The sequence below is a fragment of the Arctopsyche grandis genome, chromosome 11 (genome assembly GCF_051622035.1).
Source record: "Arctopsyche grandis isolate Sample6627 chromosome 11, ASM5162203v2, whole genome shotgun sequence".
In the NCBI taxonomy this organism is placed as follows: domain Eukaryota; kingdom Metazoa; phylum Arthropoda; class Insecta; order Trichoptera; family Hydropsychidae; genus Arctopsyche; species Arctopsyche grandis.
Window position 1 is genome coordinate 26,445,733 of NC_135365.1, and position 14,585 is coordinate 26,460,317.

The window sequence follows — 14,585 nt, forward strand, 5'->3', positions numbered from 1 at the left end:
TTGAAAGTATCGAAATATTGGTGGCAGCGTAGGGATGTGGTGAGCTTCAATGAAAGGAATACATACATATAGAAAGTGAAAAGCATAGATTAGCCGATACGTGAAGAGATTGAAATGGAAAATAAGTACTGTAATAAAATTTTAGGGGGTCAGAGTGTTTCTCAAAACAAAGAAGCCTTCATAATGATATTATCGTTGTTTTAGTTGTTTACACACGCTACGTGCGTAATCCGGTGTTTCCCGCGTTTTGTCGCAAGGCGATGTTGTCATGTGTCCGTGTCGGTGTTGAGGAAGGTAGAAGGTAAGCCCAACCGGCCTTGTTTCGTGCAAACTCAAGCCGCGGCCAGTACAATGCTGCCCGTTACTGAGCGATATCTCCCCTCCTTTCCAAACTTTAAGCCAAACTACGTAAGCCAAGTCAGTTTTATGTGGTATCTCGTAGAACGCATCTATCGCATAAAAAGAGACCCGAGGGTACATTATTTTGATGTATAACCATTTCAAAGCCTTGCAACAATCTGTTACGAGCTAATTTGCATATATGTATATTTTTGAACAACCTACATATCTTCTTTTCGCATTAAAAAAACGTAAATCGCATTTCGAAATGGTTTTTCTATACGATTTATTTCATCCCTTTGCTGACACCATTGATATGAATCACTTTACTTCGAAGTAAAACATACTCCTTACTATTAGCATGCTTTGTTCTTACACAATTTTTAATACACCCAGATTGTAATATTGACCAGAATTTAGTACATGTAAAGAATTTACAGAATTTAGTACATTTAGTACATGGTAAAGAATTGCTGTCGATATAACCAAAAAAATGACTGGTCAGAGTGGTCACATACAAACATACATACATACATATGTATGTGGCTCAGTAGTTAGGGCCGGGCCGCACCGTGCGACTTGCGAGCGACTTGGTTGAGGGCGACCAGACCAATGCATGCAGGTAGATGGGACATGCTACACCCTTCAACTTGTTTGTCGCATACATTTCCATACATTTTTTCATGTCGTGCAACTAGTTGGCCGACAAAGTTGCACGGTGCGGCCCAGCCCTTAGCGTGTAATGCTTTCAACTGAGGGGTCATAGGCTCATTCCCTGGCCCGGTGTTGCTGGCCAGACCCTGGATATGTGACTCCAGGTCGGTCGTGTCCTATTAGAGTTTGCCAGTTTATATAATTTCATTGTTAAAACGGTTCCACCAATATTGGCAACCTATCATGTCTCGCAAATCCGAGTTTATAGCATCTCGAATTTGTTGATTATGATATTGTTGATTATAATTGTTTATCGATGTTTTTAACTGTCCAGAAAAAGCGCATTGGGTTTACCTGTTAGGCTTTCCTAGTATATATGTACATACATTTATGTATGTAAATATAAAATAAAATACTGGCAAATTTCGTTGTTTTTTTTTCTAACACTATTTTAAGATAAGTTAAGAGGGCTGGACAGCAGCACCTTGTCCATACAAACGTACTATACTTCTCCCTTCCTCAATTATGGCACTAGAGAAAGTATTTTTTAATATGCTATGGATATCCACCATTGGGGTGCATCTATCGCTTTATTTTTTATAGGAGCTAGGAGCCGCCAAACATCTATAAAATCGCCTCTTTTTTACACCCACGAAACGAGTCCAGCGTGCTTATTTAACGGTCGATTTTAAAAAAAATACGCCGATAGATGCACAGAAAGTATCTTTCTCATACCGATGATGAATTTTTTTTAAAAATTGGTCCAGTTTTGGAGGAGAAAATAGTTGAATACGAAACCTCGATTTTGTCAATTTAAAATACGTTTTATCTGGTCGAAGCGCAACTGTTGCATTCACTCAATATATATATTGATATATATTGTAGCATTCACTCAATATATACATACACTCAATATATATATCGAATAAAGGAACGGTAACAAAATTAAGGTTTCGGGTGTACAGCCCTCTTAACAGTTCAAATAAAAAAGATAATTCCCTGATGATAAAAACTAAAAGGCATTCAAATGTGATCAGGGATTAATACTGAGTACAAATCAACCGAATTTCTCGTCGAGTTTTTTCACGATAACAAAACTTCATCTATGTATATATGTACGTATGTATACTTTACATATTTATATTTAAATATATAAATAATTTAAATATAATATTAAAAAATAATCGTGTATAACCTGTGAATAAAATCGTGTATAAAAATGAGTCGCTTATTCACGATCAATCATATCTTTATTTTATGTACATACGTGCATATAACATATATACTTTTATGGTCTCATGAACACATGCTAGCTTTCGTATTATTGGAAATAAATTGGTGTGTATAATACGTTTGATAAGGAAACAAAGATACGCACGGAAATGGAGTTTTCCCTTGACTCGATTCGGTGTTTTTCTTTTTCCGAAGGAAGTTCGGCCGGGGAAATTCAATATTGAAAAGTTTGATTGTTTGGTTACAGCCACAAAAGAAAGTTTATTTAGCACGCAAGAATTATTATTCGCTTCTGAAATATCGGACTGATAAGCCTGTCCATATTACAACAACAGTGGCATAAGGAAATCAATAAATTTTGTAGGTATCATACTGCTATGAAAATTTTTCGAGGCAAATGTTAGCCGATCACGAATTCTAAAATGTTTTTCATTTTACTTGCATTTGCTTACGCTCGTTTGGCTAATTTGATTTTGATGTACACGTTTAATTTTTTTTACTATTACTTTCATCGGCGTGTAATTTGCTATTCGACTGAAAACTACTACCCATAGTAATGATAGAAAATGTCTTTCGATTAATTTACAAACCGTACATAAAAGACGACTTTGACTCGTATTTTCAGTTTCGTTTTATGCAGTGTTTCTGTTCCTATCTTCCTTTTGCTAATACTTCGATATTTCGATGCTTACTCTCAATACACTTAATACATATCTAAATCACACTATAAAGAACACTTAATGTATTGATACTTCTAAAAATTAATAGCAAAATTAAGCAGTAAGACTTCGTTATAACGAGATATAGACAAATTTTTCTTCGTGAAAAATGGTATTGTTACGTACAACGCCGAGTAAGTGCAATCGGATTAGGCCGAGTAGCATCCCAGAGACTGTGTTACCGTTATAATTGGTTTCGAGGATTATCTCTGGACTAAGTGCAAGTAGGCTAAACAATGGCCACCGAATTGGCCGCTATTGGTCCCTTCTCAGAAGTGACCGATACCGTGGGACTGAGTGTCATCGGAATACATATCCGGGTACATGCCTAAACATTAGGGAAGTAACCGGACGTCGAAGATGCCCTGAGCGGCCTATCCGTTATAAGGCGGTACTTCGGCGATATCAAGACATTCTGGACGGAGCACTGCCAGTGCGGGTATCTCCTTAATCACCAATAAATGCTGTGAAACGACTTTGGCCTTTTACTTGGATCCTCTACCCACCCCTACGCAACAGTATTATTTCTATAAAATAATCCAACTCACATGCATTATAGTTCATTTATCTCTTTTGTACAAAATAAAACGTATATTTTACTTATTTAAGCACTCAAATATGCTCGGGTTAAGATTTTTATATAATAAATATACTTTTATAATAATATACATACAGACATAAAAAATAATCTCTGATATGGAACACGTCTTAAATAAAAGTCCTGTATTTAATTTGTTGAGTAAATTTGTTTGATTTGCTCAGTAAATATAGGAGAATATATAATTGAACTTTATTTTAGATAGTATTCACTAAGTACACTGAACTTTTATTCGGCTACTTTACGTTTAAAATTAGATACTATTCATTTGGTACACCTAAACTTTTTTTCGAATGCTTTTAACATTAGGAACACGAGAGCATCCACTGTCTAAGTGCATTCGTGGGTGAACAATAGACACCCCGGATTAGGCTAACGGAACACAGTAAGTTGACGAACAAAGGATTCGCTGGAGTTCTCATAGACCCGGGCGAGTGCGTGCGACTCACCAGGGTAGACTACGTTCCTAGACAATAGACACATTAATGGATCGGGGAAGCTATGCTGTGCAACTTTTCCTTTTTAAGGACACACGGTAGATCAGATTATTCTGGAGTGAGCGGTGATCTCGTGTAGACCTCCCGAATCGTTGCCGTGAAGCGACTTTGGCCTTTCATTTGGATCCTGAACCCACGCCTACGCAACAGTACTATTCACTTGGCAATCCTTAACTCATAAAAACTTAAATTATAAAAACTGATTTTATTAGAAACAAAATACAAACAAAGTTAAAAAAATATAGGCAAATAAAAAAATACTTTTGTCACAAATAAAAACAAGCACAACATATACATAAAACAATTATTTTACAAACATTGTAAAAAAAAATACTGATGACTTTGTGCGATTTAGTTATTTTAAAGTTAAATAAATCAATTCCAGCGATAATATTTTTTCTCACGTGTATATTTCTCACGTGTATATTTGTTGAATGTTGGAATGATTTACATTTAACTAAAGTAAAATATTTGTTATGAGTGCACATTATTTGTATGCAAGTGAGTATGATCAAAATTAAAGTTCAATTAATTAGCACCCGTAAATATCATATTTGAAAGTGGTGGAAGTCCAATTTTCAATTACACTTTCTTTTTGACTTCATTGTTATCACTTCTTTTAATTCAATATGTCCAGAAAATTTGTAAAAGCAGAATAAACGTATTATACATTCCACCACCAGTATATTTTTAAATATTTTTAAACTTAAAACATTATATTTAATGTTTTGCGAAATGAAGAAAAGTGGAGCTTTGCCACTTTCAAATATAACGGCTCATATGATCATTAACTATTTTCTGTTAGTTAAAAAATACTTAAAATAATCGTTTTACTGGCGGTTTATTTTTATCTATATACATATAAACTATTATTAATAAATTTTTGTAAAAGTTTTATTGAAACAACTTACTATTTAAATTGTTGGCCAAATAAAACCACACATTTATATGCTTGGAAGTAATAATAGAAGTTTGATTTACAAATTATACCAATTTCAATATGAATTATTGATACATTTAAACCATATAATCAAGCCCAATAAAAACGCATTCAAATCATTTGCCTTCAACCCAATTACATAAATTATGAGAGCTTCATCCGAGATAAAATTGCGTGTCTAATTTCGCGATCAAATTGTACCATTCGAAACACATCGTACATTATAGAAAATGACTATAATCCAAATCAGCATTGGACTCACCGTTAGAAACTATCTCTTCCATCTTGAAGCCTCCTTTCTAAGTCAACATTTGACCTGCCAAAGTTCGGCACACGTTTCCATGTCACTTCAGTGGAAGCACTTAGGCAAAGTCCAAAAGTTTCGTGCAAGTTTTCACTGTCGTAGCAAATATACGTGCAACGTCCATGCGATCCGAGCTTTGGCCACCGTTTGATCGCAGTTTCGTTTCTACAGTTTTATATTTTGTATATGCAAAGGCTTCTAAGGCTACCAGTCTACTATCTATGTACTACCACTCTCTACCAGTCTACCACTACCACTATCGCATCGGCCCTATCGATCCTGGCGGGCATTGTAAAAAAGCCTCGCGACCGGTAATTTGTAGAGACGTTTCAGTTCTCGGCACGACTTCATTACGAGCTCGGCTTTCAGCCTCGGGCCTGCGATTTTGACCCTTGCCGAACACCGCACTAAGGCTCAGTGACGTTCGCCAAGCCTTTCCGCTTGTGACTTTCTGGGTGTGGAGCTCGCCGTGTACGCAATTTGTTAAAATACGTTCCGAACGATGATTTACGATCGCATTGCGGTGCATCGAATTTAACCCTTTCGTTGCTGGTGGTTTAATTTACGCGATGGCAAGTTTGGAATCAGCTCTAAGCTTTATTGTATTCAATCACGAGTAGGCTTTTGTTGTACTCGTAGTGGTTTTGTTCTAGATTCAATCTTTTTGTTTGTTGTTTCAGTCGTCTGAATTTGGGTAATTGACGGCTCTTGGAATCGATTGTGAAGTTTCAACTACCTAGTCATTGTAATGGGAAAATTTTTAAATTGAATTAATAAATTACCAGCCGGGGGGACTAGTGGTTAGCATATTATGGTCACGGGTTCGAGTCCCACTGGAGTCAGACCTTGGTTTGTGACTCCAGATCGATCGTTTCCTATCAGAGTTTGCCAATCCATCTGATTTTCCTTGAAACGATTCCAACAAATTGCCAATTTTTATTATCCTCTTAGTTCAGAATCGATTTTGTCGTCTGACGAAGTTTGGGTTCTTATTAAGTTGACAGCATCTCGAATTTCGGTGATTCGTATAAAAATACTGAAAATTTGTCCATAAATGTCTCGCGAATTTCGAGTTTCTAAGCATCTCGAAATTTTACGATTTATGTATATACATATGTATAGTAAAAATGCTCCGAAAAAGCAAGTTTATCAAAAATTTGTGGACCATTGGTAGTCACGGGTTCGAGTCTCACTAGAGTTCTGCTGCTGGCCAGACCTTGGTTTATGACTCCAGATCGATCGTTTCCTATCAGAGTTTGTCAATTTATCTGATTTTCCTTGAAACGATTCCAACACATTGGCAATCTTTACCGATTTCTCGCAATTTTTAAGTTTTCAGCATCTTGAATTTCGTTGATTTGTATAAAAATCCTGCAAATTTGTCCATAAATGTCTCGCGATTTTCAAGTTTCTAAGCATCTCGGAATTTGACGATTTATGTATATGTGTATAATAAAAATGCTCCGAAAAAGCAAGTTTATCAAAAATTTGTGGACTAGTGATTAGCATATTATAGTCACTGGTTCGAGTTTAACTAGAGTCCCGCTGCTGGTCAGACCTTGGTTTGTGACTCCAGATCGATCGTTTCCTATCAGAGTTTGCCAATTTATCTGATTTTCCTTCGTTTTTTTCTTTCGTTATTATATTCGTACATTTTGTTGGTCGTATTTTAGCGTGACGTACATATATATGTATGTCGAATCGAAACGACTATTATAGTACGGCGAGCGTTATCGCAGATAGACACACACACACAAAATAGTGATATTATATATGGATATGATATTTCGAATCTGAAATTAAGTTATTATATTATTTATTAAATCAAGTTATTATATAGTTATTAAATTAAGCTATTTTAATTAAATTACGCTATATTGTAGATTTTTTCTATTAATTTAATTGTAAAGCACCCATTTGTGTAATGTAAACGAGTTGACATTACAATAATGGGAAGAACACTCTCATAAGTGCGGCACGGGACGCACACGTGGACTCCAGCGGTGAAAGGCGCATTTTCACACCGCTGGGGTTGCCCATACAGAGATCGCACTGCAGATGCAATTCGCACTATATTATTATTTTGACAAGTTTCTCCTACATTTCTTCAATTATAGGAATAATATAACACATACCTGAAGATACTTAACTATTAATTTCAATTGACTTCTATGAGGAACAGAAAGAAAATGAAAAAAAACGCAGTTCATTAGTTATTAAAAAAAAAAATACAAAGCAACATCAATTTTGAATTTTCGCAATAAGTCAATGAAACGATGGATCAAACATGTATCAAATTGACTACTACATATTTGAAATGCTTTTCCGAAGTATGAAAAATTAAACCACTACTTGACGGCTTGTTTGTCTATATTGCAATACTCAATGGCAATATAATCGATACGTATCGATAAAGTTGCGTTTTAAAATAGGCCGTCAACATATCATGAGTCAACACTAATATATGCAAATATATCTTTATAATACTGCTATATATGTATATATATGATTTTAAATTTATTATGATTCTTTATATTTAAATCGACGTGATGTTCGCTTTCCACGTGCGGCTCGCGATATCTCAATAAATTATGACATCGTTCAAACTTTCGAAATACATTCGAAAGACAAAACACACACACAAGTTCCCCTATTCTCTTTCATTCTTTCTGTCTGTTTGACTTAATAGAATCAAAACTGTGCATTCAAAGTTGCGTTGAACTTACCCAATCCATCATTTTAATGATCACTCGGCCACGTAATTATAATATTGTGATTGAATACACAAACAACTCGTTTAAAGCGTGCGTGCACGCCACTGCTGAAATATTGAGACTTTTTTACGGACAGGTTGTAAGTGAGGTGACAAGTTGCCCGGGGTGACTTTAAAATGTATAGAAACATTTTCGAGAACATGTTTATGCTTATTTGTACGAGTTTCAGATTTATAGCAAACCTTCGAGTTGTTGAAATACTAATGTTGATGCTTTTGTCTTAAATTTGCTTTATATAAATGAGAAAGGCAACAAATTGACGGAGCATCAATTTGTTGTTGTTGCTAAGGGCCGGGCCGCACCGTGCAACTTTGTCGGCCGACTAGTTGCATGACACGAAAAAATGTATGGAAATGTGTGCGACAAACAAGTTGATGGGTGTGGCATGTCCCATCTACCTGCATGTATTGGTCTGGTCGCCCTCAACCAAGTCGCTCGCAAGTCGCACGGTGCGGCCCGGCCCTAAGTAGACTTGGCAAAGAAAGTATTGTTAAATGGTTGATATTTAAATACAATTGTTGGATTTGTGTGAATAGTGCAACACTCAACATTTCTGTCAACTTAAAAAAATGTTGCATATTTGAAGAAAGACTCATAGACTTGTTGTAATTTGAATGTTGACTGGTTTCGTTTTCATCTGTTATATATGTCACAGTGAAATTATATTTCACTGACGTTTCAGTGAAATCATAACCAGTTACATTTTCAGGATTGGTTTTATTCATTTAAGATTAGATTGTCAGGGTTGGTATTATTTAAGGGTTAGAATAGGTTAGGTTAAGTAAGGGTTGGGCCTATTCATTTGAGATTGGGTTGTTGGGGTTAAATTGATAGAGTTAAACGTTGTTAATACATTGTTTGATACATTTTCACTGTTTGAATTGGTGAAAATATATTTTCACTTGAAATATGCTTTCACTGTAACATATACAAAAGAAACACTGGCAAATTTTCTTAAGAGAATTTCTTGCGTTTTAATGCGCTAATTTAATACAAAATTGTAAATAGGTTTTTGAGCTATTTTTCCTAATTATGCTGTACATTAAAATTAGAATAATATAATACTATGATTACTAACAAAATTAAATTAAAATTGTAAAATGGAAAATGATCAGTAGATCAGTAGCTATTAAAATAGATATATTATGTGTTTTGAACATAATTTAGTAATAATAAAAAACATTTAAAAATCAAATGCCCGAAAATCAAATACAATAAAAGCCCGTTGCAATTTAAATGTTGACATGTGTAATATTTAGGCCTTCTTAGTAGATATGTATGTATGTATGTATAAAAAAAACAAAAGTTTTGTCACCAAGTTGAAAGAAACATTACAGTTATTAAAATATGGTAAAATAGAATACATTAAATTAAAAAAAAAACTGAAAATTTTAAAAGAATCGAAAAATACACTATCGGGAAGAAATATGATATACTTTATACATATGTCATTTATTTCACATTAGTACGTTTGATTTTACGGTGCGATATTTCAGCCGGGCGACGCCTAGCGTTTACGATTATTCGAATAAATTTAACAAGTCATTGCTGTATAGTACGGTTTGTATTACACAATCTCGTCGACTTTAATACTTTTGTTTGAATTGCAAAAAGGCACGCGATTGCCGAAAAGTTTTATTGTTTTAACATTTTAAACAAGTTCAAAAGTACAAACACTCAACGCGATTGTACGTACTTGTATAAAAAGAAAAATGTGTATTTTTTTTTATTCAAACGCCGCGCTAACAATTAATTAAATCTCGACTATAATGTAACGATATCAATATATTCATAATTCCAGACTTTTCACTGGCGAATTTTTCATCGATTACTTTATATTACATTATAGTACGATTATTTAATAATTATAATTATTTCCTACACGTACAAAGAGCGTTCTTTTTAAAAAGACCCACCCCCACTCCACGGGCAAGATGCGCACGCTTGACTTGTGTACTGGATTCCGTTTGTGCGCATATTTTTCGAGGAGTGGGGATGGGTCTTTAAGCATGTAATAACCGAGCAGTTCTATTTCAATTTGACATAGACAAATGGCGTCTCACACAACACACTCCTTACTTTATTTAATAAGAACACTCACAATTTCTTATAGTGTAAGTATTTATAATTTTTTTTCAATCGAACATGTACACTTGCCTATACAGATCGCCACAAAGCGACGAGTGTACTAATACAGATACAATACAGTAATACAATTGATACAAGCATTTTTATACAATGCGAATTCATAGAAACATCATCCACAGTGACATCTATGGAGGAGTTTTTGCAGAATATTATTATAGAAATTGGCGAACCTCAAGACGCTGAATAGCTTGAGATTTGCAAGAGAGATTGGAAGGGAAATGCTAATTTACAGGAACCGTTTCAATAAAAATCTGAAAAATCGTCAAACTCTGAAAGGAAACGATCGACCTGGAGTCACAAACCAAGGTCTGACCAGCAGCGGGACTCTAGCGGAACTCGAACCCGTGACCACTCTACTCCAAAGCATAATATTTATTTATATTTATTCTATACCAGGAAGGTCTAACAAGTAACCCCAATGCGCCTTCCTGACCAGAAACATTGTACATTTGATACAAGTAAATACATATCAATTAAAACCCACAGAGACATCTATGGTCAAATTTGTAAATTTGCAGCATTTTAAACAATTCAGCGAAATTTAAAATTGCTGAAAATTCGAGATTTGCGAGAAAATGGATAAGGTTGCCAATTTGTTGGAACCGTTTCAATGAAAATCAGATAAATTGGCAAACTCTGATAGGAAACGATCGACCTGGAGTCACAAACCAAGGTCTGGCCAGTAGCAGGACCCCAGTGAGACTCGAACCCGTGACCACTCTACTCGAAAGCATGATATGCCAACAACTAGTCCACGCTGCTGTTAATACACGTTGAGCGTTGAAATGTTCGCCGATAAAAAGTTCGGATACACGTTCGGGTATACATATATGTACATATGTAAAATGACATGGATATTTTGTATGCATTGACCTGTTAGTCTGAATTATGCATTCGGATTCGTTTCCGTGCACCGAACCTATACAACAAATATGAAATACGGTTCGAATTCAACGTGACCCACATTTTCCCGCGGGAAAAACATCGAGGGGTTCACCGAAAATATAATATGCATAAGCATTCCTCTACACGAATTCTACTTTTTTTTATAGGGTCGTTTTCGGCCTATCGAATATTGATAGATTTCCTATATTGTGTAATTTATGGCCGTGTTATGTATGTATTTTTACGTTGAATTAAATGGTTTGTGTTTTATATAACATATATAACGTAAGGGTTTTCAAAGTTCCAAATATTAATATATAATATAATATGTACCCGTAAACCGTTCAACTTTATTTTTTTTGCCAAACGTTGCACGGATCGGCTTTCTACACACTCCTTTTATGGTTATTATTATTAGTCACCGGAGCCTGATGGGGCCGTGTATTGTTCAAAGGTTGTAAATGCATTGTTAAAGGTTTGCCGAACAATGGATAGCACTGTGACTATCCTACCTCTAATTATTATAGACTACGGATAGAGAGCGTGCTTTTTCCAGGAATCGGGGCGGTTTGGCTCTATTTCCAAAGCTAGAGTGCATTTAAAACAATTGAACAATAAACGGCGCGCTTTGGGTCCGGAATCTAGTTATTAAGAAACTAGTGTTTTACCCGATGACGGTTCCCGGAAAGATGCACTAAATTGCACTGAATAGTAGCGCAGTTTCGAGAAGTCCTAATTTTCAAAGGCGCCGAAAAAGAACTTAGGCAATAGAATTTCACAAAAAAAGGTATGTAGTAGGTAGGATGGTTTTTGCCAATTTGGCGAGAAACCGTTTCAACAATGAATCAGATAAATTGAAAACTTTGATAGAAAACGATCGACTTGGAGTCACAAATATCCAAGTCCAACCAGCAGCACTGCAGAAATACTCGGAATAAATTCCTTTCAATCGAGGTCAACCTAGGGCTAGAACCCAGGAACCTCTCGGTGGTTAACATTAGCGCAAGCACCGAGCTATTCTGCTGATATTCAATTAACATTGACTTTCGACGCCATTTTAATTACAACAACGCGTCTGCACCGAATGGAAGTTCGCACTATTCGAGTCGCCATTTTGAATGACGTGCTTTCTTCACGATGCGCCCGCTTTAGTTGAATTTATTCGTTATTATTAACTGTGTAAACCCTGTTTTTCAGTTTAGTACTCTCTCATACATCAATATAATAGTCGTTGTCATGCGAATTTGGTTCAGCAAACGAGACTTTTTACGATGCACACGTTTTCGTATCTGATATAAATTCCGATTGATACGCTTTTTATAGTCCACGTAAAATTTTCATTTCCGATTTAATAAGTTTGACACGACTCGTGTGTTATTATCGTGCAATATGCTTACCGATCTATTCCTATTTCCTTTCGTACGGAAAATTCGTCATACGTTTACTGCGATGAGTGGATGTTTTGTGTTGTCGACACACGCTCGGAAAATTGGATACTCGGAAAATCATACACGTACCTATGTACCTCGTGGAGTTTTCGCGTACATTTTCCTGTCGTGAATTTCACGAAATTTATAAATAACGATGAACACGCCTTTCCCGTAAATCATACGTCAGTTTGTACTGTGCAAAGTTTACTACTGTCGTGAACATGTTTTTACTACACTTTTCGTTATTTTTTTTTAAGTAAATACCTATTAAGGAATTCAATTTTTATTTACAAATCTTTATTGCTTCATTTTATATATGTACGTACGTAATACTGTCTGATTCGTTTCTTCACGTGAGGGTTCATCGCACTTTTAAGTGAACTTTCAACTTGATGACTACACGTTGCTTAGCTACCTACTGCTATTTGCTCGTTTATCTTAATTGAAAGTAGGTTTTCCAGTTTGCTTCTACTTCTACTTCGTACGTATTTTTATCCGCAATTTATAACTCGACGTATGATTCTGAGGCTTGGTTCTAAAATAACTTATGTAATATTTCTAGTCATAAGTCGTAATCTGTAAACTCCAATTTTGAGAGAAATACGACAGGATTTCCAAATATTTGGAACCGCTTTCAATGAAATCAGATTAATTTGCAAACTATGAAAGGAAACGATCAACCTTGGAGTCACATATCCAAGGTCTGGCCAGCATTAAAGCCAGGGATAGAACCCGTAACCACACACACCATTAAAAGCACTAGACGCTAACAACTGATCTATGTTGCACTATATATCTACATATGCATTCGGTCTCTCTTTAATAGTATTGTTAAACATAAGTGATCGTATACGTTTTAATTCAATAGATTGAATAAAATCTTTAGTGTTTCAAAATTGTTAATTCGCATCAAAAATCTCAACATTTTTCCAAGAAGGGCTGCAGAGCTGTCATCGATGAAATGTCAACGATGACGATGTAATGTCTGGATTGTCGACCTTCCTGGTTGAATTGAATGAGTTAGCAGCAATATTGAGGCGCACTGCCATCAACTCTTGAGTTTTGCTCGATGAATTGGGAAGAGGAACGTCTATATATGACGGAGCTGCTATAGCGGCTTCTGCAGTGGAAGAGTTGAGTGGCAGGGGTAGTAGCACAGTGTTTTCAACTAATATTTTGTGTATAATCATGTGTAATGATGATATTTGCTACTTATTTACAAAAGTTTGATCATACAATGTGTCGCCTTGGGCAACCTGTAGTGGCACCTATGGTCGGGGTCAGTGGCGTAGCCAGGATTTTGTCAAGGGGGGGGGGGGGTTTTGACAGGAAAAAAGGCAAGATAATTTATATTTAATTAATATAAAATCACAACATATAAAAATAAAGTAAATACGTAATAAATATATGGTATGAACAAAATTCAAATAAAATAAAAATAATGAATACTTTAAAAAAGTACGAAATTCACAGATCCAATCTTCGCGTATTTATCTAATATTTTTTCCTGCACTAAAATTTATATCCCTATGAATATCTAATAAATAGAGGTAGGATAGTCACAGTGCTATCCATTGTTCGGCAAACCTTTAATAATGCATTTACAACCTTTGAACAATACACGGCCCCCTCAGACTCCGGTGACTACTAATAAAGCAGGTCCATTTAGTCGATTTTCCGACATCGTATTTTTTAAATATGTTTTTAGTCATCGTAGCTCCGTTCACTTGTGTCTGTTGTCACCGGAAGTGTAGCTAGAATTTTTAGAAGTATGTAAATATTGAAGGATTGCAAATTGCAATTGCAGCTAGTGCGTTTTTTGGTCGATTTTCACTAGTACTTATATATTGCCACCACATTTCCAACTCTCCAGTTTGAATGCAAGGCCCACAAAATATATCTTGGTTGTAAATTTTCCCCGAAGTCTTTATCTTATTTTTTAAAACACTTGATGGTTGAGAGCTTTTTCCATCAGGAAGCAAACGTTGGAAATTTTCAAGTACATACAGTAACGGGCGATGAAAGGTGTCCACCTCGAAAAAACTCATATTTTCTTGTTTTTCG

General features: G+C 35.4%; 1 protein-coding gene across 2 annotated transcripts in view; it reads left to right on the forward strand.

Annotated features, from left to right (window-relative positions):
• Nadsyn (NAD synthetase) overlaps positions 1-14,585 on the forward strand; it is a 41,032-nt gene that overhangs the window by 14,644 nt on the left and 11,803 nt on the right. The gene's annotated exons all lie outside the window — the stretch shown is intronic.